At 44.7% G+C, this 25,650-nt stretch overlaps 1 protein-coding gene and 1 non-coding gene across 6 annotated transcripts in view; both read right to left on the bottom strand.

The window, feature by feature from the left end:
* DNAJC5 (DnaJ heat shock protein family (Hsp40) member C5) overlaps nucleotides 1-23,236 on the bottom strand; it is a 36,481-nt gene extending 13,245 nt beyond the window's left edge. Inside the window, exons 1-3 of one of the 5 annotated variants that reach the window (XM_075517045.1) lie at nucleotides 22,021-22,186; nucleotides 10,106-10,180; nucleotides 4,417-4,484 (exon numbers count right to left, since the gene is read on the bottom strand). The gene's annotated coding sequence lies outside the window, so the exon portion shown is untranslated. Of the gene's footprint in view, nucleotides 1-3,444; nucleotides 3,558-4,416; nucleotides 4,485-10,105; nucleotides 10,181-22,020; nucleotides 22,187-23,217 lie in introns of those variants that run through there. The other 4 variants (XM_075517046.1, XM_075517044.1, XM_075517047.1 and 1 more) reach the window with 4 other exon arrangements.
* On the bottom strand, nucleotides 22,383-22,454 carry TRNAE-CUC (transfer RNA glutamic acid (anticodon CUC)). Its single transcript has one exon. It is a non-coding gene; the product is annotated as a tRNA-Glu (tRNA).
* Nucleotides 23,237-25,650: the final 2,414 nt, after the last annotated feature.

The following is a 25,650-nucleotide window of genomic DNA, read 5'->3' on the forward strand; positions in this document are numbered from 1 at the left end:
CTACTTGAACATGAATTAACCTCCTGCTCCAAATTCAAATGTGAAAGACCCTAGAGGTCTCCCCCCTGCCATGCCACCGACAGATATGGTTATGTCCTCTAACACGCTGAGGAGATTAGCATTTGCCATCCTTTAGCTGCAGAACTGCAGCAAGGATGAGCATCGAAGAGAAGACTATTGGCTATTTTTGGATTATGTCATTACAGTTAGCCTACAACAGATTATGTAGTCTTTGAAAAAGATATTTAAAGCACCAGACTTTTCTAATTTAACCCTTTATCTTATATAACAAAGTTAATAACTTCAGCTTTTAAAAGGCTACCTGAAAGAAATACTCCCAGACACGGCATCGTGCACTGCCTGGTTCTCGGCACGACCTCCTAGTGTTGATACGCTTCAGAAGAAACACCGTTCTGTTGGTACCAACACACGGGTATCGCCACGCCTGTACAAGCGTGACTAGGCGGCAAGGACGGGGATATGGACATTACAACTTTCTTGTTCATCTCCGAGCCTACTGTTAACTACTCTTCTGCAGCTGGCTCCTCCAACTTTAGATTAGTTTAACACCGGGCACTATGTCCAGTTTCTCTGACTGGAATACACCGACTAAACTAGCAAACTCTCATCTAACTTCCTTCAAGTCGTCATTGGCAGCTCTGATAAGTTTAATTAAAGGCTACCTACTAAGGAAGCTATGTGTTATTATTAATAATAAAAGGTCTAAACCCTAATGCTTTGGCTAAGAATTCAAAAAACACCCCAAATCTGGAAGGTGAATATGTGGGTAGGGAGAGAAAATCTTTTCTTTTCTTTTAAAGGATACTGTTCAGCTACCAAAAGGTTTCTGTAGGAGAAGAAAATTATTGAGTGCTGCAAGACACAATACAACTGATTCATTTATCTGGGCACAATCTGATTCAGTGAAAGGAAAAGAAAAATATTTCAGGAAAGAAACCCCACATCCGGGAACACACCAGGCACAACCCTCCGCAGCTATGGGTCAGCCTGGCCGCAGCCTCCCACCCCCTCCACCCCAGCGGTCCCGCTGCTGAGGTCAAAGACTGATGATCCTGACGTCTATCTGGTAATCTGGCTAATCGCACAGGCCTGCTCTGACCGCTGCCCTGGCTCCCCCGCGCAGCTTCTCCTGCTCTCCGACCACGACCACCACCGCTTCCTCGCAGCCTCCCTAGGACGCTCTCCTGCAGCTCTATCACGCCGGTCACCCGATAGCAGCATCCAGCCAAGGGGAGTGTGTCTATCACTATTGCTCTTTGCCAGGGACCTGGGGGATTAATCTGAAGTCAGGAGGGGGGAAAAAAAAAAAAAAAAAAGCATCCTGGTTGAGACTGTACATGTTAATTTAGCTCTTCCAAAGGTATTGCTTCAAACTGGAGCTTCGAGGGCATTATGAACATTTGTGTCGTTTAAAGTCTGTAGCTCTATTTAAGCGTAACAAGCTTCCTTTAAAATCAATCCAACGTGCCCTTGGTGCACAGATGCTGCAGATCGCAGGTATACACTATGTTCTGCTGAATAAAATCTCCACTGTTAAATTAGGGCCAATTTGTTTAATAAAAATGAATTAAATTTGATCCAGGCGATGTCTATCAGTCTTCAGGCTGCCTGTCAAGAATAAAGACAGGCGGAGGAATAAAATTCCACACTGCTGCAATCTGTAATCGCTTCAATCTGAACAGTTCAGGGTATCTGGAGTTCGGTGTAATGGGGTGTCTGTTTTTCAAAACTGGTATGAAATGGACACGCTGGCCTTGGCAGAAGAGCGGAGGACAAGGTGGTAATGGGAGTTCATCTGGGAAGCTCGTTATTTAAGGGAACAGAAGACTATTATTACCAGGAACACAACCTTTGGCTTTTCAAATATGAAACAGACAATAAAGGTGCAAGTTATTTAAGTTCAGAGTACTTGATAAGCCAGGATATTATCTATCCCACTGCTTTCACAAGTGGCTCTAATTCACAGTACTGAAAGCTGCTCTGTATTTTTTAGAAGTGTTGCATTCAGCAGCAACAAGCCATCTGCTACGTATTCTAGCCAAGCAGGATGCCCTGAAGAGGTTTCTCTCAGAAGGCTCTGAAGAAAGGTAATCCCCTGGATTAAACAGCACAGTTTTTAACCATCTGTGTACCAGAATATCCTGCGTTAGTCAGCTTTGCTAGAAAATGCAACTGTTTTCAGCATGGCCAGGTAAGTATAATTGGTACCACCTTGCTGAAAAGGCTTAGATTAAACCTGATAGGTTATATATGGAAGCCAGCCTTAACATTTTAAATACATAAACTGTAAACTGAACCTTAGAAAGACTAATTTTCTTTTTAGCTTCCCAAAAGAATCCTATCAAGTTTCATCAAACTGGTGATACCTTAGTTTCTGCCAGGTTTGCTGACCCTTTTATAAGTTGTATTTACCTCATTAAAATGGCAAACTATTACTACAGCTGAGAAAAATGAATAGTTCTCTGCCAGTTTAGGGAATTAAACACTGACAGAACATGCCAGTGAATGCCAGCACCAAAAAGGGTGACAGATCCGGTGGCCAGAAGCTGGGAGGGGGGACTAAAGCTTTATCTGACCCTGCTGCAAGATGCTGCAAAGAATTTAACTGGAAGGGGGCAGCGAGGGGGGATCAACTTCTCCAAGAAAACGTGCTTCATGTGTGGCAGGATGGAGGGTGGAGGTCACTGACGCTGCTCGCACAGGGAGCGGATGCTGGTAACACCACCGCACCGCAGCTGTCAGACCCCTGCTAGGAGGAACCGCCTTGTAGCAATGAAGGGATGGAGGGCTACCTCAACGGACAGCATCAACAGCATCTCAGTGTCGTTAGCATCCGAAAGCAGGCTACCAGCGATACGTTCCATTTCACTTCAAGGATGAAGCATTAAGTATTTATTCATGAACAAATCTCTGGAAACTGTAAAGGACCAAGTTGCCTAAAATATCACTTTTCACATTTCCAATTAATTCTGTATATTTTCCCACCTAAGTCACAAAGGCGCAGCCGCTCACTCGAATCTCCTCACTGGAGGAAAGAGTGCTTTTGAAAGCAGTTGTGGCTGTCCAGCTCCCCTGATAAAAATCAGAAGGGGCAGAGGAAACCAAATAATGTTAACTTTAAAAAGACTCCTACCCCAATGTCCTGCTGTAGAACCTTCACCAGAATTCTAACCTTCTTAATATCTGTATATTCATAAGGTTAAGTTACTGGGGAAAAAAATAAAATTAAAAAAAAAAAAATAATCACACCATGAATGCATGCACCAGCGCACAGACCTTTAAAATAGGTGCTGTTCACAACAATTGTAGTGAAGTGTCTGTCTTCAGTGTAGGGAAACTGGCTGCCAACAGTTGGTCCAAAAAGTGAAATCCCGCTGTAACAGACAAAATCCACCACCTCCTGATGTGGTAAATGATACTTACCCGCTAGACACAGGATAATGGAAGGTCATTAACCTTAACAGATACTCTCTATCCCAATTGCATGTTTGGAAACGAGTTGGGTTGAAACCAGAAGAAGAAAACAGCTTCCCAGTCTCTCCATAACGTCGCCAGTAACACAGAGAATCGAGAAATCCCCAAAAGGGACAAATAAGAAACAAGAGGAATGAGAAAGACGAACTCAAAGCTGTGCTGGAAGTGCCGGACAGGAGAAGAGGAGGTAGGCTGCTGTCCTAGCACAGCCCAGCACCGCCGAGCACCGACCCTGCCAGTGTCTTTCATACAAACTCCCCGTAACATTGCCAAGCCCTCTGCGATTCCAGTTTTAAGAGCGTATCAGCAGATGATTAAAGAGTCTAGCTTGGCAATGATGTTTTGCCAGCTCTTACAAAAATTATGTCTAGTTGATGCTTTATTACACAACTTTAGGAAGCACTAGAGTATTTTAGGAAAGATTTGTATTCCACAAAGCATTTCTGGTTACTGACTACGTGGTAAAAATCTAATGTCAGTTAAATTTAAGATTACTAGCTTTTCAAAGATTTCCAGTGCAGAAAATTAACTACAGGTGTTAACCTTAAACTAAATTATTCTATCTCAACCCGTATTTACTAGTAAAAGTCTAAATAAAAACACCAAGCCAGAAAACACTTTAGTAAATATTGAATTATCACAAAAACGAAACAGCACCACTGGCCTCCGCATCCTGTCCATCTGTCTCAGATTCATTTAGAGTCATTCTCACAATCTGGTATTTTTCGAGGGTGAAAAACAATCATTTTTAAAGGGGAGAGGAGAGAAACATCTATGTATTACCAAGAAAAATACAAGGTGTTTTAAGCTTGGCTTCATGAGGTATTAGAGATTTCTATAAGAAACTATGAACTTTGTTTCCTCGGCATTATTTTGCATTTAAATGAGTAGCTACAAGAAATCAAAAAATACAGTACTTACCTGGTGTCTAGTTCGAATATTCTAAGGTAAGTGGTAACAGCCTCCACACCCCTCTAAAACTGAATCTCCTAAAGACAAAACAAAAGCAAATCAATTGTTCACTAACTCTTACGTTGAGGGCTCACAGCAGAATTATCATCACTTTATTTTATTATAACAATCCTTTGTGATACGCTAAAGACAAGACGGAATTGAAACAACAAAAACGTAACCTTCCATACTTATACAGAATTTTCACTCAAAGCAGGTAAGTATTGCAGCCACGGGGACGTGGAGGCATGCTGCAGCCTGGATGCGTTTAGCAGGCACGCACCTTCCTACGACACAATCAGCTGGCATCAGGAAATACATTTTAAAGGCAGCATTTAAGTATTTTCATTATGCTTTCACTCAAATGCCGCCTTGATGTGAAAGTCCAGAACAAAACACAAGTTTTTTTACTCTCCAAAATATTTTACACTACAGTAAGTCTCCACAATGTAAATACTTATCTTTAGAATTGATTAGCTGTCAAAGTAAGTTACAAATATTTTAAAGTGCAGATTCAAGAGCTCCATGCTTTTATCTGTAGCTTCAGTCTCTTTCCCCAAACATTTTACCAGGTGAAAGACACACGCTTATCTAAAATAGAGATACCAGTCGCACAGAAACTCTCATAGCCATTATCTGTTTAAGACTTCGGACTTTTTCAACTTAGGCGTTTGTGAAATATCTGTACTTAAAACAAGAGAAGTATGTTTTTCAAGTCTTGATAATCTGTAATGTTGTTAGAGAGAGACTGCTAAAGCAGCTTAGCTAATACAGCGGACTACAAGCTCCGGCACACGGGAAGCGGGCACACAGCCTGCTCCGCCAGCCTGCGAGGGAGCAGCCAGGCACAAGGAAGGCGAACCGCAGCAGAGCAAGATGCTGCAACAGCCCAGAGAGGTTCAGTGGCGTTCAGATGCCTTCATGACAAATAAAGGTAATTTTTAAAAAGTTCAATAGAAAAACAGTATTGTCTGTACAGTGCCTTTCTTCACAAGTTATGAACAGCACCACCGCTAAGGTGAAGGAGACGTGCAAGCGCATGGAGTAGCTGAATGTCACCATGCCATTTCTAATGCCACTCTACCTGGCATCAAAATCGGCTCATGCGCTAACACTGTAGAGCAATACCAGCTCATTTTACCAGGACAAATTTTGGTCAGGAAAACCACAGTTTTACCCTGTTCACGTTCCCTCGCCCTGAAGCAGACAACCTGAAGAACCAAGTCTCACTTCAGCATGCAAGGAGGAAGAGAACCCAAGATGACCCAGCAACACGAACCCCTTCTTTCAGTGATCAAGCCAAAGTTAGACAGATTGCTCCAGATCCCCGATCACACGAAAATAAGAGAATAAATGGGCAAGAGGAGCCTAGGGAATGCTAGATGGTGCTATGGAAAAACTTAGGGAAAAATCACTGCAACAGATTACAATACCTTCTAATTAAGCAGCTACAGGATATATCTAACCTACAACATTAATCACGAAGTCACTTATGCATTAGATTACCCAACGATAAACTTCATGAGTGGGACTCCAGAGCAGCTTTTACCCAGCAAGTCATCACTTCATCATCATCCAAACCCTTTCAACAGATTCCAAAGAACAAGCTCTGAATGCACTTGAGAAATAAACTCCCCATTCCATTAAAAAGTATGCCTTTCACAAACTGGAAGGTTTTGGTGTGGCAAACAGAGATGTTGGGAACGCACCCAGTAAGCTGTTGGCATTACTGACCACAGAATTTGTTTTATGCAATCTGTAAGAAGCCACTTGATCTTAGCAGCATATCCACAAACGAGTAAGAACGAACCAACCAACAACTAAATAACGCGTTTACTGTTGATGGATCTATTTAGTGCATTTGATAGGTACCGTCAAAGGACTTTGCCTGAAAAACGAAAGGCAGGGAGTGCGCAAGCTACAGGCAGAATTTAAACCATCACGCTCAAACGGAGTGCGTGCAATATGAAAGGGGGGACTACCTCTCAGCTGAAAAATGTCCTGTTTTGTGAACCTATAAAAGCTTCCAGGTTCCCTGCCCGCCGCTTCCTTCATTACAAAGTAATCAACAACAGAACATTTTAAAAGTGATCTTCAGAAAGCCGTGGGTGGTTAACGGGGTTAACCACCAGAACTATGGCCCAGGCTCTCAGGACACTGGGGACTACAACAGACGAATTCAGATGGACGAGTCCACCAGCTCTGCCTGGGGCCACTAAATCTTCTCTTTCAATCTCTAGCTAGCAGATGCACAGTAATTTTTTTTTTTCCTAAATAAGCTCTGCCTTCATACCTAGATGCAGATCATCTTTAAATTTACCACTAATTCTGTTTCAGACAGCAACCTAAGCTTCAGAAACATTGACAGTCGAACTGAAAACGGCTACAGGATGCTCAATTTATGGATGTACATGGCTGGAAATCTGCGAGTGAAACAGGAGAAGAAAGCAAAGTCTAAATGTACTTTGGATATTTGATTATACTTGCTTGCCTTTGACAAAATGAGCTATCCTGCTAAAGTCAGCATTTGGCATATAATGAAGTAAATGAAAATACAATGGTGCGTGGATAGAAGCTTCAAAGAGTTCAAATGCAAGATTACAGCCCAGCCCTCGTCAAAACTCCATCAGAAGAAAAGTCTTTACAGAAGAAAAGCACACATACACAATATCTAGTTATGTGCAGAACTCAGAATACACAGAAAAGTAATTTTTTTATCTTAATACGGATGCAATCAGCAAGATTTTCTTCAGTCTCTCAGTTACACCAATATCAAGTTTCATTAACAGCAGCAAGCCTGCTGTACACCTGGAAATAACTGGATGAGACCAAAATAAATTCCAAAGGAAACTCCTTCTTATAAAAATCAAAGTACGTGAGAAACCCCTGCCAGCTGTTTCGCATCACCTCTTCCCCGCCGCATCCTCCCGTGCCCGCTCCCCGCCAGCCGGCCGCAGCACGCCTGTCTGGGGCTGTGCTCCCTGGGTTTCTGTTGCGACCGGCAATTCTGATGTGGTGACTCAGGAATGTTTTGATCTACCCATCCAATCTCATTATTCAGCTGGCCAGATCCACTGACCCAGAGCTCTACATAATACCCTGCTTGTAATTACTTGTAAATATCTTCCCTCCTTATTACATGATATTCACAATGCAAATAAAAGGAGAGAAAATGAGAGGACAGATGCCAGCAACGAAACAGAAGCGTTTAAAATCAAGATTAAAGGATGTTACCCTGTTTCAAAACACACAAAAACTCAAAAGAAAAAAAAACTCTGGGGAAGGGAATACACAATTGTTTAAGAGGCAGAGAATACATATGTATGAAATACATAAGTATGAAAAGAATGGTGATGGTAACAAAAGTGCTTAGGGACATGGTGTAGTGGTGGTCTTGGTAGTGTTAGGTTTACGGTTGGACTCGATGATCTTAAAGGTCTTTTCCAACCTATACGATTCTGTGAAAAGCAAGCAAAGCTACAGGAGTGCAAACTAAATTCAGCAACACATTAAAATTGTGATAAGTTTTGCAACACAAATGAAGAAATACGCTTCAGAAGTTTGCCTGTTCTTTCAACCACTTTGCTCGTACCAAAACCAGCTCTTGTAGCCTCGTTTGTTCTGCAAATTTGAATCCCATTTATTCAATATTATCTTTTCCCCATATACTGTGACCATAAATAGCACTCAGCACCTTTTTTTCCTCTAACCAAGAGATATATATTACCTTTTCCTTACAGAAATCAGACACGATTCTCAGATCGATTCTTTTAGATAGAAAGCACATCTTGTCTTCTGTCTACCCTAACCTCCTCTGACAGATGCAGGAGAACCATTTTTATTTAACAGAATTGTCACCATCCTGCTCCGTACGTTGTTAACACAGGGAAGTATCTTTAGCACACCTCGCTTCACCCACCTCCATCATGTACGTGAGCTGTATCATCGCTATCAAGTATTTAAAGAATTACTGCTGCAATTAAGGCTAAATAAATAAATAACAAATTCGAGAGACAAAACAGAAACTCCCAAGTCGTTATTTTCACACCCTTACTTGCTCACATGACTTGCAAAATGAATGAGTATTGGGAAAATGATGTGGAAAGGCTGAAGGGAAAGCAAACTGGCTAGTAAGTGCACTCAGAAGACTACTACTATTTTGAAGTACTCTTCATGAACGTTCCTCTAGCTGTCTTGAAATAGTAATTTTTAACCTATTAATTGAAGCACTAACATTTACTATTTCATTAAAGCATCCAAAAGTGAGAGTTTTGGTGTTGCTTATATTTTTTATATCACAGCACAAAAAAGCCTTTTAGCTAAATCTTGCTATTCAGTTTGTAGCCTTTCACTAAAGGTCCTGTGAGAAATCTCCTACCCATAAAAATATTCTGTTTTAACATGTAAATCCTGATGTAAAGCTAGCCTACTATCCAGGGAATTAATTTCAAATGTATGCACCTTTCTCCCACGGAAAAGAATCTTACTATGGCCAAATTCATCTGCCTTTGGAACAGAAGACAGGTCACCAACAGTGAAAGACTGTGACGCTAAAATCTTCATCAAATTCTTTTAAATATGAGTTTAAAAAAAAACAAAAACAAAACACAGAGCTTTCAAATACATGAAATCTGGGACAATACAACTTCTCTGCTAAATTCAAGTCTAAATCAATGTAACAGCCATCACTAAGGCGGAAAGAGATGCTGCACCGAAACTTGTGACAAACTTAACTACAGTGATACAAGCGTTGTTTCTCTAATAAGCTTAGCAGATTAAAATTTAGCCATTTAAGTCTGATTGACCAACCTGTTATAAAGACTTGTGACCTTGTACCCTGTATGAGAGTAACATTCAAACCCACTAAAGGAGGTTTTCCATATTAGGGGGAAAAAATGTGAAGTATTAGATTCACATTTTCTATCGTCTCTCCTCAACTAAAAGAATTACTCTTTAAAACCCTGGGGTTTTTAGTGGATTCTCTACTTAGGATTTCATTGCTCCTATTTAATCCTTCTGCAAAATTAAATTACTCTTTATGGCATTACAGTAGTTTATATGGCAGAGTGCAAGTGTCACAAACTGTACACGGCTATTAAAAAACCCCACTACATCTGCTTACTCAGCTATTTAAAAATGTATGAAAAAACAGTTCTGTTTGCTTGCCTCATTATTACTCTTAATTGTTTGTCTATATAAATCTATGCGGTGTTTGAATTGCTGTAACTACTCATAGCACACAAGTTCACTAGAACACATCAGAAACCCCACAACATTCACTACTGTGGGTGGAGTGATACTGATGTCACTTATTTCTGCCAAAGAGAAAATATCTTGCACTTCTGCAAAAGCATCAATACAGAGGTGCAGCTCCATTTGTGCTAGGCAAGTTGAATAAACTATATCAATTAAAAAAAAAAAAACCCATATTGCTGACGACTATAGCAACATAGTCAAAGCATTAAACCTTTAAAATATAAAGTCTTGGAACAAACAGATGGGTTTACTCACGTAAAAATGGGATTTATATACTATTACGTCACACCTGTAGGTAAGGCAACTAAAGGTTTTTAAACAGCAATAAAAGAAAAAAATGTCTATTCAGTCATGCGACAAAAGGTTCAGCAATCAGATCAATTGTCAAAATGTGATCTCCGACCTCTGGACAGCCTGCTCCAAACGCTTCGCCGCCCTCGGTAGGTTAGGATGAGCTTTCTGTTGCATGAAGCAGTAACTGTGTGACAAACACACAGGAGTCAAACCAACTTTCACAACAGGTTAAGGAGACAACGCTGCTCCAAGCAGCACCTTCTTATAGCACAGGCCGTTTTTGCCTGGTCAAAAAGAAGGAACAAAGTGAGGTTACGGAGTACATCTAAAAAAAGCCATCTAAGCAGTCAGAGGCAAAAGAAATGACGCAGTGATCTTCCCAGACATGGACACATCTTTCAAATTACAAGTTGGTCGGCAAAGGGAAAGAAAAAGAGATTTCTCAGAAATTAATCTGGAAGGGCAGGGGAAGATCACCCTCTGTACTCATCTACGGTAGCAGGAGATGGAGAAAAAGAAAAGAAAGTTCCTATCTTCTTTTGCTATCAATTGTGGAGGCAGATGAGAAGGTAAATAAGGGGTTTCCCCCCCCCCCAGCATTTAAATAATGTACAAGTATGGTTTTACAAACTGCAAAACGCAGACCAAAATTATTTCACAACTGATTTATTATTGGAATCACTTTGTCATCAAATAAACACACTTGGCAGTTTCAATCATGAGCAGTTTTTGTTAATGACTTTGAAATGAATAGTTTATTTTAATGGATAAAAAAGCAAAAAGGAGAACCAGGTTGTACTGACAGCAGAAGGTAATTCATGTATTTCAGCCTGATCTAAAATGATTGAGTCTGGTGTTTCCCTTTGAGAAACTTTACCTCTGTTTTCAGGTTATTAATCCCTGCCATTCAGTTCTTTAAGAGTTATCTCTTCCCCCACCAAACACACAAATCTTCCTCTCAAAAAGTTATGAATAAAAAAGCACGACAAGCAGAACTGAACGGCAGAATTTATCAAGCCAAATGTCCAGAAACAACCACCCACCAACCCACCTAGCTCAGGAAAAGCAAAGAGAAAATGCCTTTATACGACCACCAGGAATCGAACTTAATTATCCCCATAACATCAGAGTCTTTCTTTCTGTTTCACAGAGTAATTAATTTTTAGTAATCTACAAGATTTTACTCTAAAAATTAAGCTTATTTCTTTAGTAATACAGGCAGAAATGGAACTTTTGTCGGCTGATTTACATTTACCTCAGGTATCTGGTCAGGTCCTCCCAGCCTAAGAAGATGCAAAGTTATTCAAGCAGCATGTGTATCCGCTCAGCTAAGCTGTGAAGACTTTAGTTCCAAAGATTTTTTTTTTCTTTTGCAAAGTTTAAAAATTAAGCATATCTAAACATCCTTTCTTCTCCTAACTGCTCAACTGTATTTCCCCAGTTTTTGTGGAGACTGGGGAGGAGACTTCACTATTTCATTATTTCACTTCCTCACAGAAACGGCCAGAGAAAAGAACATTTTCATTTCCTCCCGTAAAAAACGGAAAAGCACAGGCTTCTAACATACAAAGGCTTCTTTATTAGACCATAAAAAAACAAAGGCAAAAACGGCACAACAGATTTGTCTTTTCAGCTGACATTGAATACTAATAAGAAATAGTAAAAAACAAACAAACAAAAAACCACACACAAAAAAACCCCTACCACTCATTTTCCTTTCCTAATTGTGAGGCTGCATCCAGCACTGCCAGCTTCAGCCAGAAAAGCCAGCAGAGCCGTACTGGTGATCAACCGCTGTGCTAGTGGCCGTGCCTAGCAAGGACATCCATACGCCAATGAACACAAGTTTTAATAACAACCTGCTCTATTCAAGAGGCACACGCCGACATAACTTTCTGATGCAGATCTGGCAATCGAGCGATTTGCTGGAATAGCTTCACATTAAGGCACTCCAAGCCATGACACAGCTCAGGAATCCAGGTCAGCAGAGCTGCAGCACCTTCGGGTGACAGGTCCTTGGCGTGAAGGCACCGATTATCACCGTTCCCTGTTAGTCAAACATCACAAACACAATAGGAAGTGGCTCCTGCAGTCCTGCAGCTGAGAAAAATATGCCAGGACAGAGCAATCGGTGTTGTAAAAGATGTTTAAGATTGAAAATAACATTTTCGACAACTTTCAAAAACACCCTCGCACCCACTGCTTTCAAGAAACTACTGATTAAAATTATAATCACACCAATAACAATTTTTAAATTGCATGCTCTTTTCCACCCTAGGACCTCCAGACTCTGCATGAACTGAAGCGCTGCAAACAAGCTGCAACCCTGATCCGAGTGCAGCCTGCCATCAAACTGCACTATCCGGTTAAGCCTGAGAAAAACCCAAAGCGAGACATCACCAGGAGCCAGCGGTCCCCTGATTACAAACAGGGCACAGGCTGTAGGATAAAAACCCTTTGAACTCAAGCACTGTGCCATGGTGAGGGGGTGAGCACGAACCCAAGCAGACCAAGCTCCCCAAGCAGACCATCTCCAGGCCCCCAGGTAAAGCTCTGCCCCAAACACAACTTGCCAACTGGCAGAGGCACCACGAATTGCGTTTTCCACAGCCAGACTCGTCTGAATGAAGGACGACACTCCCCCAGCGATCGCAAGACCTCAAAGCATACCCCGCAATTCTGCACATCGGAAGTATCCCTGCACAAACACAGAGGGGTAGAACAGACCTGAAAAAACTGCAAGTGAAATGGCAAGTCATAAATACAGATTTACTAAACTAATTGACACAAACAAACAAATATATATTTTTGGATATGCAAGACATTCTTCAGTCATCTTCATACAACAGATTCATCCTCACTGGATTGTGTCAGACATTACAGAAAATGGTTTAAAAGGCACAAGGAGATGAGTTTCGTACCTGCCCCATTCAACTCCCCAGCACATGGACACTGAGAAGCAGAAAAGAAGTTAAGCCTTTAGATTTTCACAATAAAATCTGAACTGACCAGCACAGTTTACATCACTCAAACTTTTACTTGTTTTGGCAGGAAAATACGACAAAATTCCTTTTCTTTTGAAGGCTGGGCAATGCTGGAGGGCCATGCCTTCATTGCAAGTATTTTTGTTTCATCTTAGGTAAACAAAAACAGAGCCCACGTCCAGAGGTAAACAGGCAGGAAGCCACAGCAGAAAGCACCTTGGGACAGATGACACATTTATTCCCTAGCGATAAAAAATGGTTTTCATAGTGCTGAAGAAAGCCACTATGAATCCATTGCTAATGTAACTACATTCTTATAATACACCAAGAATATATTAACCACTACACAATTCATACGTTTGAGTCCATCTGGATTGGGCGGTGCTCAGGACCCAAGACCTCGTCCGTTGTCCCCACCCGGCTCATTTGGCTAGAAACATCCAAACAAATCACAGGGTTGGATTAAAAGTGGTTTTAGTTTAAACTGACCTTTTCTTACAGGAGACAAACTCTTTGGTATTTTCTAACTATACAGTGTGGTTTCACCAACAAAAAGATTTATTTTGTACTACTCCTATAGCAACCATACTGATATTTATTTCCACTCTGCATACATTTAATCTGCAAACTGCGTGATGAAGTATGTCCCCAGTTCCGCCATTCAGTCTCGCAACAGTATTTCATGGCTGCTTAAAAAAAAAAAGGCAAGCCCATAATTTAGAAATAATAAGGCAACTGAGAATGGTATTTGTCCTACTGATTTTCCCACTAACTCACTAGTGATTAACAAGAACAGACACAGCTTGAATTTCAGACCGTAGACTTAGTTTGCAAACCTGGCACTTAAGGAAAAACCACGTTCCAGACTTTAATTGTAACTGAGTTTTCTAACATTATAATTGGGATAAGAAATAGAACATCTAAACACATACAGATTTTATAAACTAATTTTTAGAGTGGAATCACACTTCAGAGGACTTAGAACAAGAACGCCACTCTTATACCGATGCATCGTTTAATCACTGACATTTCCAATGCACATGGCTTTTAGTTGCAGTATAAAACAGTGCAGAGAATTACCACATTTAGTCTTTTTTTCTACCTGAAGTAGTAACTGAGAACAAAGTCAGAAAACCCTATAGTTTTTGTGACTGTGATGCTTTTATTCCTCCCTCTGATCTTAACACCACAGTATGACAGACGTCTCTTCAGCCTGCCGGTATACATGACGTGATGCTGCCAATGCAATGTTAAACCAGTGTTATTCTTACACATATTCCCCAAACCAAGAGTACGTCTTCCTGAAGATCCTTAAGAGGAACACAGTTAGTTGCAAAATAGCACCTTTCCTCATTTAGGGTTATTTTTAAATTATATTTTACACATCTACACATTTAAACAGCCTCAAAACAGCAAGAAAGGAAGACTGAAAGTCATGAGAGAAAAGTAATTTTTAACATGCAAGAGGGACTCACTGGGCTTTATACGGAAGACGTCAACAGAACAAGTCACTGGAAAAAATGTGGTTTTAAGATAAGATGCAGGAAACCGGGGTAAAGAATTGCACATTATAGGACAACTACAGAAGATGCTGGGTTTTCATCACCCAAGATATTTCATCCAACATACATTCCATTTTGGGACCAGTAATAAAAAATAGAGTCATGCTGATGGTTGTCCCTGTTATCCAAACCACTCAGTGAAATATCGAGGTATGCTTGGGAAATTGTACCTATGCACCTTCCAAACACCTTCTGATTAACTCTGTTCACCTGATTTTCCTAAGTTAATTGTGAATGGCCAACGCTGTGGCAAAGCAATTTTTAAAAGTGCAACAAGAATGAAGTGAGCGAGTGTGGAAATCGGGAACTTTGTAGGAAAAGAAAGAAAGAGGGAGACAGTTATGAAGGAAGATAAGTATTTTCACTAATTACCACCCAGGCAAAATATTTCTGTTCAATATGCATTTATTTTGCGATGTGATAAAAATGGTCTACTCAAAGCAAGAACGTTATTTCCCAACATTAATGTTAGGGCCTTCAAAAGAATGACTGACTGACCAGTCGTTTGTCAAACCAACCCCCAACGATGATAAAAGAAACTTTCTGAAGAAAAGACATGGTTCATCGCCTATTTTTCTTTCACTACTCAGACCAGAACTGAGACACACATCAGAATCGTACACGTGCGGAGAAGCAGCATCCCTGTGCGACAGAGCTCGTTAGTCAGTTATCAGATGGAAAATATTCCTAAAGTTCACAAAGAACAGCAACTCGGAATGAAGCTGGAACTTAAATCGATTCACTGCTCTGAACAGTAACTGAATCCAGTTTTTTAACTCAATTTAGAACAGGAAATAGGTCTGGTTATACCTTCTGAGAAACAGCTCACCTCAGATTTCAACAGAGGCACTGAACAATTTTATAGTCCCTTCCCTCCTCCTCAAGGAGATGCCAAGGGGGTGCTGGGAAGAGCGGAGGATCTAGGAGCGGCAAAAGCTAAACCATGCAGGCAAGAAGGAAAAGAAATAGACACCTGCTCCCACCGAGGTCCCACCAGCCACACTGAACCATCTCACCCTCTTCCAGAGCTCGCAGTAGGCAGCTGGGTTCCCTGACCAAAACGTCACGTAGATCAAGTCAGTTGAGGCGTATCGGATCAGTCCAACTGTTTCGGATCAAAGTGGTTATCAGTCTGACCTGGAACTGTATCAGGATAACTCCAGTCCCTGATGGACCTGAACTACAGCAGAACTTAAAAAAAAAAAAAAAAAAAAAGTACTGCTTCAATTCTGTGTGCAGATACCAGATGACTTCATAAGGATCCTGCATGCCCTTTGTAAAAGCACATGAACACTCATTAATTTTATTCCCCTTCTACTGCTGTTATCACAGCGTCACATGTCTCCCAAAGACACACTGCCACGCTCCAGTATCTGGACAAGATCTTAACACATCCCATTTTGTCCGTTGACCCCCCCTTCTCGTACTTCTAAATATCAGAAGCAGGACCACCAATTTTCGTGCTGACCTCGTAACCACAGAGAAGAAAAATTAAGACATTTCTTAACATATTTTTTTAAAAATTCCCTTAACTGCACACCATCAAGTAACAATAGCTGCAACCTTAAATTATAAATATCTCACTTGGTGCAACCTAGTCTTGGTAGAATGAATTTCCTGAACTTGGCATCTTCTAGATTACTGCAGACGCTGTCACTAGTAACTGCCCACGAAAATGTCTGGAGTTAGGCTTCCCAAGCTCCCCTCCGCTCTACAAACAGCTTTAAACCTAATTATGTTTTAACGGTAAAATCCTCATGCCACGAAAAGCCGATTCGTAAGGAAAATTCTTTAATGACTGACCCAGTCCAGGCAAAGGCCCACATTACAGACCATGCGCTGGAACTGTGACACAAGAATTACAAACTATTTCTGAGCATACATAAAATTGCTAAGATATTACCATCACAGTAACAGAAAATCCTGTTAAGCCATAAAATATGTAATGACAGATGGAAGGGAAAAGAATATTTTCATTTGAAATACAGCCAAAAATTTAAATTTAAAGGGGAAAAGCAAACAGAAAACCAGTGCAAGTTTCTACTTTTTGTAACTGCATAATTGGCTCCTGTAATGACATCAGTAAACTCTGGACTTTTCCTAACCGCACTGCAAAATATTATCAACATACAGGTCCTATAGATTCACTTTTTCTACAGATTGCCCGGTAAAAGCCACAACTGTTCCAGGATCCCTACCACTGCCACCTAACGCAACTTCAGTACGACACAGATGAAACCACATAAGGATTGTGAAGTCCAGTGTGACAAAAGCAAAAGCAGGGTGGTGTAAGACAGTGTTCCCAGAGCAAGCAGTTAAAAACGGTTCTTGACAGATATATAAATGTATATATCCTCGGAGGGAAGAGGAAGCCCAGAAGGCAGGCGGGGGGAAGCGTGGGGTGCTGGCTGGATCTCTGGTTTGTGCTTTTCTATCAACCTCTCCCCACTGGCATGAGATACCACCCGTCGTTGCAATCGGATCTAAAGAACTATTGACTTGCACCATTCACCTGTCAGAAGCCATCAGACCATCACCATCACAAAAATACCAGTTAATGAACACATACTCGTGATGGCTCCTTTTGGGCTGCTGCACTCAATTGTTAAAACAGAACTATATATCATGTCACGAAAAAACCCCTGGTTCTTCACCAGTGCTTCGATAAGAGGTAACTAAATGCCACTGAGTTTTTTGTTTGCTCAACCATTCACCTGACAAAGCTTAGATCACGGTACTGAAGTATATTAAAACTGAAGTATATTAAAAAGAAAAAAAATTTCATCAAAAAACTCTATTCTCATTACAAAATCCTTGAGCAGATGATGAAAGAGGAGATAGCAGCTGCTAATTTAAATTTACCAGGGCCTAGAAGACTCATTCTGTCTGCATGGGAGCTCCCGCACCACGCGCCTTCCGTTCTCTTCTACCAGTGCATGCCCAAGAGGATGGAAAACTTGCACCCGGAAGAAAAACGTACTGAAATTTTACAGTTCGCCCTACAACATGCTGGCACTGAAGGTGTTTCAGCATTACTGAAGAAGGCAGAAAAGGACTTTAAAAAGGCACCTTTTATTGCAATGCAGATACAAGGTAAGCACAATTAGGAGAATTTGCCAGGACGTAAGAAATTTGAACATATGCTAAAGCAATCTTATTCACGTTCTCCCAAGAAAAACCTACGCATCAACAACGCACTAAAAACCCCGCAATCTAACACCAATAATTATTATCATTTAGCTATTCTTTTCACACACACACAAAATATTTAGCTATTCACACAAAACCAAAAAAGTTATGGGTTTTGGTAGCTACTATCACTTTGTTAAAAATATTTAAACAATCTTTTGAGGCACTTTTGTTCTGGAATGCAGTTCTTTGAGATCCGTTTACACTGCCTGAAATAGGAAACAAAGCACCTCCGAAGCTAAAACATGTACTTTCTAACTACTGTGCTGCCTATGCTTTTATTGAGTAAGAAAATACTTCAACTGCACTTGGAAGTAAATCTTAAGATACAGCACCAAACTCCTGTCTTTCAAGATTAAAAGCAGCCACTGGTTAACCAAGCAGCATCAACACATTGTAGTTGACACAGTAACAAAACCGTAAGGATAAAAAAATACATTAAAACAATGGTAAGAATTCACAAACAGCTCTGGAGAGATGATAAGCGTTGGCAATCTGCTGACAGCGTACGCTGGCCAGGTGCACCAAGATCACTCCTCCACTTCCTTTTTATCCTCCAAGTCTTTTCTTTTGCAAATGTCCCGTCAGCCACCAAATCATCCTGAACGTGTGGAAGAGCTTTGATGGCCAGGACAGGTAACTAGAGAGTTAAATATGCAAAAAATGGACATGGACACTTCTAAACCAATATTGCTTAATTCAAATTACTTCAATTACTGGAGCACAAGGAAAACAACTTTTTCATGTTAAAAAAAAAAAACCAAACCAGTGCAAGGCTTCACTTTGGTCCTCAGCGTTAGCCATGTTCCTCATCCCTCCCTCTGCATTCTGCCATGACCCATCTGTCTCACAGCACGGGTGGCCACACGACTATTTCATGAGACGCTGGGCTGTCCCACCACAGCCCTCTGCGCCATCTGCTTACAAGTTGGGGGTCACCTCATGGAAACCAAGAGACTTGCCAAACCGCACACACCCGCTCCTTGAAAACGTCTTTTCCTCGGACTAGTGGAGAGCAACAGAAGAGCCACATCTTCCTAGGCAGAGGGAATCCCTCTCTAGCGCTGCTTTGCTTCCTACCCAGGCAGGCAAACCTGGAGGAGAAGAGAGGCCGTGAGCGGAGCTGCGCTGAGCCCTGAGCTAGAACTGCAAGCGGCAAAGCCAAACAAAGAGGACTTGCACAGCTCGAGATCAAACTGTGAAGGAAATCAGTGTATTAAAATTACCTTAAATGAATCCCCATGCTTGTGCATTTGACGGGAGAGCAGTGAAAATGCTGGCAGATGCCATTCCACGTGCTCTGGGAGGATGCTGGCGCTCAGTCCTACGTATAAGCTTTGCAGAAAAGTTCTGCCAACCCCTTCCCTTCCCAAACATACAGAAAAAATATTTTTATCTGGTTATTAACATTAATGATACTTAAAAAAGAAAAAACACTGGCAAACCAATCAAGAGAGGCAAATATGGCAATCATCACAAATACGGCAATCATCACAGGCCAGTTGCAGTACTGTTACTGTAAGTTAAATCATTTAACAGACAGATAGGATTTGCAGAACCACCTCCCATTCTCAGATTGTGCCCGCTTCCCCAGAGAGGATATTCTGGCAACTTAATTCATAAAATAAATTTAAAAAAAAAAAAAAAAAAGAGTCCTATCAGCAACTTTTTACGTTTAACCTAAACCATGACTTCTTAAGTAATCCAGTTGGGCTTCCATTAGTATTCACTATCAAAATGCTTAAACACAGACAAAAATCCTCCTTGAAGCTCACAAAGAGAAGAAATACGATGATTAACAACATCATTGCTGACAACTACCACCTCCCTAACAGCATAACCTGCAACTGAGGCCAAAAGTCTCAAAACCAACGTTCACGCTGTTAGGTTCCTAAGTCATATTCCAGTACCGCTTCCATTTTTTTCCGCAGTATGAAGATCCAAGGAACACCGCTGACTTGATGGATGCCTTCATACGGCTCGGTAAGAAAAGCTTTCCCGCATCACAGCTGTATTTCGACCCCTGCTCCGATCCTCCGCTGCAAAACAAGTCCCTGGCAGGCTCCAACCATCCTAACCACCGACCGACCAGGAGGCGGACTGCCTGGCCTTCAGGGAAGGCTGAAAGAGAGTTTCGATTTCTTAGGAATAATCAACGTGGATATAAGGTCTACGCTACGAGACAAAACATACTACAAAGACATTACTTCTTTCAGAAGCTCACTGATAAAAGATGGTTAAATATAGCACACAGCTACGCCCTGAAGTTGGGAAATCTCTACTTTGGTTTCACCAGCACTTTGAACCTACAGCCTGCAATTTATCCATACAAGACGTCAAAAATTGGGGAGGAAAATGACTACGTTGCAGCATCTCCCCTTTCATTTAAATGCCATGGACAATCACTAAGATGAAACACAGGAGGGAGCGAACGAAGCATTTATTTATGCTTATGAAAAGCTGTTTGACTGAAAATGTCATCTCCAAACTCAGGGTTATCCACAAAGCAGATTCTGCACGACCAGCATCATGACAAGTTTCTCCAAAGTCCTTAGAGCACCACAAAAAAACCACAGGAAGCTGCTCAATAAAAATAAACTTCTTTTCATCCTACGCTCTATATATTAAAGTCAATTTCTCTTCTACTCCAGCTTTTGTTTCCCCTCTTTTCTCCCTCCCAGAGCACAGCGTACTTGAATTATTAGAGCTCATTCATTAATGCAAATGAATTTGGCATCTATTTCTCGGGATCTCTTAGTCAGATTAGGACACTCTCATTTTCTATCACAAGCAAACAAAAATGCAAACACTGATCCTAATCAGCCCGAGACCAACAGACGCCTCAGAACTTGAGGAAGCTTCTACTGAAATTGTGGGCAAAAGAATAAATTCCACTGAAAGGTGGCTGCTACTATTGAAGAATTTAAAGAGCTACAATCCTGCTGCATTTCAAAAAGAAATCCTTTCAGATTTGCATACTTTCGATAGCTTCATTTACCCAACGAAATGGGTGAAACACCACCGGTCAGCCACTGGGTGAATGCGGCCTACAAGTTTTTGCTTCAATAGCAGCAAACTACTACGGTATTTAAACACAGAACATTTCCGTTTCCTTAAGATAAGCTAGCATGACAACATCAGGCAGACATCAGCTAGAATTATATTCTTTCATATCGGTCTAAGATGATGTACCAAATTTATGCCTTTTTTTTTTTTAAGCTTTACCGCAGGAGAGAGAACATTCAGCATACACAGCTCTACAGCAACGTCTCACAGCACACGAAAATTAATACCCCCATAAAAACAAACCTAAAAAAAGACAGAAACGTTTGGCTTTCCTTTCGGTGTCATACGGATGGCTTTCACCTTGCTCTCCGAGGGAGAAACGGCTCCATCAGGGTCATATACTCCAGTAATAAAGTCAACGGCTTTGTGTGGCTGCGTGTACAACAGCAAGGTATTGATAAAGCATAAAAGAGCGAGGCGTTATCAGTGAATTCGCTGTCTCCGTTTCGTCCGGTTGCATTCCGTATCACCAGAATTACCTGACCGGAATTCTTAATTCCAGAACCAGAAGACACTGCACAAATAAATAGAATTACGCTGCCTTTGCAAGTTTCTCACGGTAAAGGCTGGATTTACTTCCCGTTGCGAATACGTCATTCATTAAGCACATAATAATCTCAGCAGTTACAATTTTTTTTTTTTTTAAATTAATCGGAACAATGTAAGGAAAAGGGGAAGCAAAAATCATCCCAGATGCCCCCAGTGAAAAACCAGTCACCGCGAATCCCGGCTCACGCACAACACAAATGACTTTCACTTAGAATCACCTTTCCAGGCCTTTTCTCTGGGGTTTTATGAGGGGTTTTTTTTTTCCCCTCAACCTTTGCAGCTCCGAGGCAGCGGACGCAGGCCCCTAAAGCTCCGCGGAGGAACGCCGGGGCGGGCGGCAGGAGGGCAGCGGGGACCGCCACACAGCCGCGGGCAGGACGCTCCCGGGGAGGGGGGGTCGGCGCCCGCAGCCCCCCGCCAGCGATGCCACGGGGCCGAGGCCGGGCAGAGGCCGGCAGGCAGACCCCGCCCGCCCGCGGGGCACCCTGCCTCGCCGGTCCCCCCTTCCTCCGTCTCCCCCCACCCCAAAACGCCCCATCCCCCGCCCTGCCCGGCCCCCGGCCTCCTCCCGCCCCCCGTTCCCCTCACGGCCCCCCCCCCCGCCGGCAGCACCAGCTCCATCTTGGCCTCCACCCGCGGGCCAGGCCCGGCCCCGCCGCCGCCGCCGCGCTCACCTGCGCCCCGCGGGCGGGCGGGGGCCGGGCAGCCCCGGGCGGGGGCGGCCCCACGGTGCGGGCGGCTCCTCCCGGCGTCGAGCGGGCCCCGGTCGCGGCGGCGCTGCCTCAGCCGCTGCCGCCGCCAGACACCGAGCGGGACCCGGCGAGGCCGAGGGCGGGCGCGGGAGGGGCCAGCGCACCGCGCCTGCGCGCCGCCGGCACGCAGCGCCCCCACCCCCGCGGGGCGCGGGCATGCGCCCGCAGCGCCGTGTGCGTGGCCGTGGGTGCGCGGAACGCGCAGCGTGGGGGGGGGGGGACACGGAGGGTCGGGAGTGGAGGAGGCCGAAAAGCGGGGGGAGCGCGGGGAAAAAAAACAGACCTTCCCTGACCGGGAATCGAACCCGGGCCGCGGCGGTGAGAGCGCCGAATCCTAACCACTAGACCACCAGGGAGCTATAGGGAGGGCGCCCGCCCGCTGCACTTGCCGCGTCGCCGCCGGGGCTGCGGGACGGGGAGCGGGGGGAGCGGGGGGCTGCGGGGGGGCTGCAGCGGGGCTGGGAGCTGCAGCCGGGCAGGGGGCTGCAGGGGGGCTGCAGCGGGGCTGGGGGGCTGCAGCGGGGCAGGGGACAGGCCCAGCACATCACCTTTCGGCTGCAGACTCAGGAGTTTGCTGCTTTTCCAGGTGGCGTCCAGGGCGCCCAGCCCCCAGCGCTCCTGCACATCGACCCTGGGTTTTAAATCAGGTTTGGGCAGCACCTTCATCATCTACGCTGTTTGCTCGGGGTGCTGCACCCAGCCTGCCACCTGCACGTCCCCCCATGGGCTGCCAGCTCTTGCGTGCCCCAGGAGCACGGCGCTGAGCCGGTTCCTTTTAATGAACAACTGAGCACTTACAATTAGAGGAAAACAGGGGGTTTTTTTAAGCTCAAGAGTCTGAATGTTTTTCCCAGTTGCTCACGTTTCCTGGCGCTCCTGGCCGCTCCCTGGGGAACGCTGCTGTTTCCCACCGGTGGGTGAAAGCCCAACTTCCCCTCATCCAGCGCGTCCCAGAGCGGGTGACCCCAGTGCCGGTGACCCCGGTGCCGGTGTGGGAACGCTGCCCAGGCACCGCAGCTCGCCCCGGCCATCCCTCCTGCCGCCCCGGCATGGCCCCGCTGGTGTGTGACCTCCCTGCGCAGCTCTAACGGCCTTTCCCGTCTGCTGCCTCTGACTCACATTTTAAAGAAATGAAGGATGACGAATCCCATTTGCCAACGGAGTCATCGCCATTAATCACGCATCCGTGCCCTCTCCTCGCTCCAGCCCTGGCTTCCTTCGGCCGCTGCAGAGTCCCCGTTCCCAGCCCGGCTCTGGCACCGATGCTCCAGAGGACAGCCGGAACCTCTCCCGCTCCAAAACACCGGCTACACGTGGGGCCCCCCAGCACCGACCTTGCACTTTGGACCTTGCACGGAGTCTGCACCCAAGAAGAGATGCTGAGCCCACCCCAGCGCCCACGCAGGGCCAGCCCAGGCTGCTCGCACCCACAGGGGCTCAGCGAGCGGGCCCAGGCTGGGAGCCCCGGGCCAGCGCTTGGCTCTGGACGCTGCCCGCTCGGCCGGGGACAAGCACAGGCTCCCAGCCGCTGGAGCAGGTGTGCAACCCCTCTCACGAGCATAAATGTCAAATTCCTTAAAAAACACTTGCCACGGTTTCAACTGATGACCGGGACGTGGTGCCAGCAGGGAAAAGTGGCTCCTCCTAGCTTTTTGCAATTAGTTACTTTTCAATTCTGCTGTTTATCTGCTTGTTCCTACTCTGTGGGATGGGGCCATCCGGCTTCCCCCCACCTTTGATGCTCCCGATGAAGCCTCCGCACCTCACGCTCCTCTGCCCAAGTTGTCCCATTTTCGGGCATGGGTGCTCACCCTCTCCTTTGAAGGGATGCAGGTTTCCTTTTGATGGCTCAGGAATTCCAGTGCCCTGCACTGGGCTCTCTCAAACTCTCCAAGCCAGGCGATCACGGTGCCCAAACCGAGAGCAAGGGCATGGGACGCTGCGCTGCACAGTCGCCACGTCACTTCGTGTTTTGGGCTTTAGGAAACTCCCTGCGAGGCAGGAGCGAGGGGTCTGCGCTTTGCTGGGACGAGGGCTCCCATCCTTTTCCTCACAGGCAGGAGACAAACATCCCAAATCCCCTGGGAAGTTTTCATTTCAAGCCAAGAGGGTGAGCCTGTCCCTGGGTGCTTGCTGGCAGGGAAAGATGACTGCCTGGTCTCTTTTGTGTGTCACCACACCCCAAAATGCATCTTTGAGCTTCCTTGGGAAGTGCCTGCTCACTTTCCCTTCCCCAGTGAATCTCAGCTCCCTCCTGTTTGCTGGGTGCACACCCACTTACGGACCTAAATTATCTCCCCAACCCGTCCAACAGAGCAGCCAAGGCCGGCAGCAGGACCCGGCCACGCAGAAATGCTGCTGCATGAGCACCCGGCTTGGAAACACGTGGGGAATGGGCTGTCTGCATCACCTTGGCCCCATGCTTCGCACCACGGAGCCGGCAGAGATGAACCGCAGCAGCGGGAGGTGCAAGGAGAGACGAGCATCCTCCCGGGGAGGCGGCAGCACCGGAGGCACCACCATGGGAAAAGCCTCTTGTCAGCTACTGCGTTCCCCGTTGATAACGTCTGCCCAGCATGGACCCACCCGAAACATGGGAGCAGACAAAAAGCCCAACGAGTCCTCAGTGATGAGGAAAGAAAAGGAGAATCACGCAGTAAAACCAGAGGAGCAGAAAAGAGGAGACGCTGGTTTGGTTGTTGGCTCCATCGCTGCCTGTGAAGATCCCAACGCTGATGGGGCTCGCGTGCTGGCCTCATTAGTGTAGATTTAATACTGGAATATTTCACAGAATCACAGAATCGTATAGATTGGAAAAGACCTTTAAGATCATCGAGTCCGACCGTAAACCTAACACTGCCAAGCCCACCACTACACCATGTCCCTGAGCACCTCATCCAAACGGCTTTTAAATACCTCCAGGGATGGCGACTCCACCACTGCCCTGGGCAGCCTGGTCCAGTGCTGGACAACCCTTTCAGTGAAGTAAAATTTCCTAATACCCAGTCTAAACCTCCCCTGGCGCAACTTGAGGCCTTGTTTCATTTAAGGGAAGCAACAGGAAAAAGAGGGAGGAGAGAGAATTGACTGAAAAAGCTCCAGAACAAACCCTCTCCAGGCTCCAAGGCAGCAGGAGAACCACCCAGGGACCCCAGGCTGCCCCCGAGCCCCTTGGAGCAGCTCTGGCCCACCGAGGCTGTTGGCAGGGGATGAACAGAAGAGGAATAGTGCTGTCAAAGCCTTCTCTCCCTGTTACAACAGGGCAGGCGGGTGCTCACGAGGCTGCCGGGGCTTCGTATGCTCCTGGTCCTGGGTTTCTGCAGAGAAGGAAGCCACGTGTCGTGTCCCCCCCCGTCCTTTGCATGGGACTCTGCAGACCACAGCCCAGCCCCAAAGGAAATGGGGCTTTGCACTCGTGAGAGCTGCCAGGAGCACGCTTAGAAACCGGGAAGTGACAAAAACACTGTCAAGCCTGTAACCAGGAAGGGAAGGCTTAATTAACCTTCCTTCAAAACACCCGAGATCCCTCACGGGAAGGGACTGGGGAGGTGG

The sequence above is a fragment of the Mycteria americana genome, chromosome 14 (assembly GCF_035582795.1).
Source record: "Mycteria americana isolate JAX WOST 10 ecotype Jacksonville Zoo and Gardens chromosome 14, USCA_MyAme_1.0, whole genome shotgun sequence".
Classification (NCBI taxonomy): Eukaryota; Metazoa; Chordata; class Aves; order Ciconiiformes; family Ciconiidae; genus Mycteria; species Mycteria americana.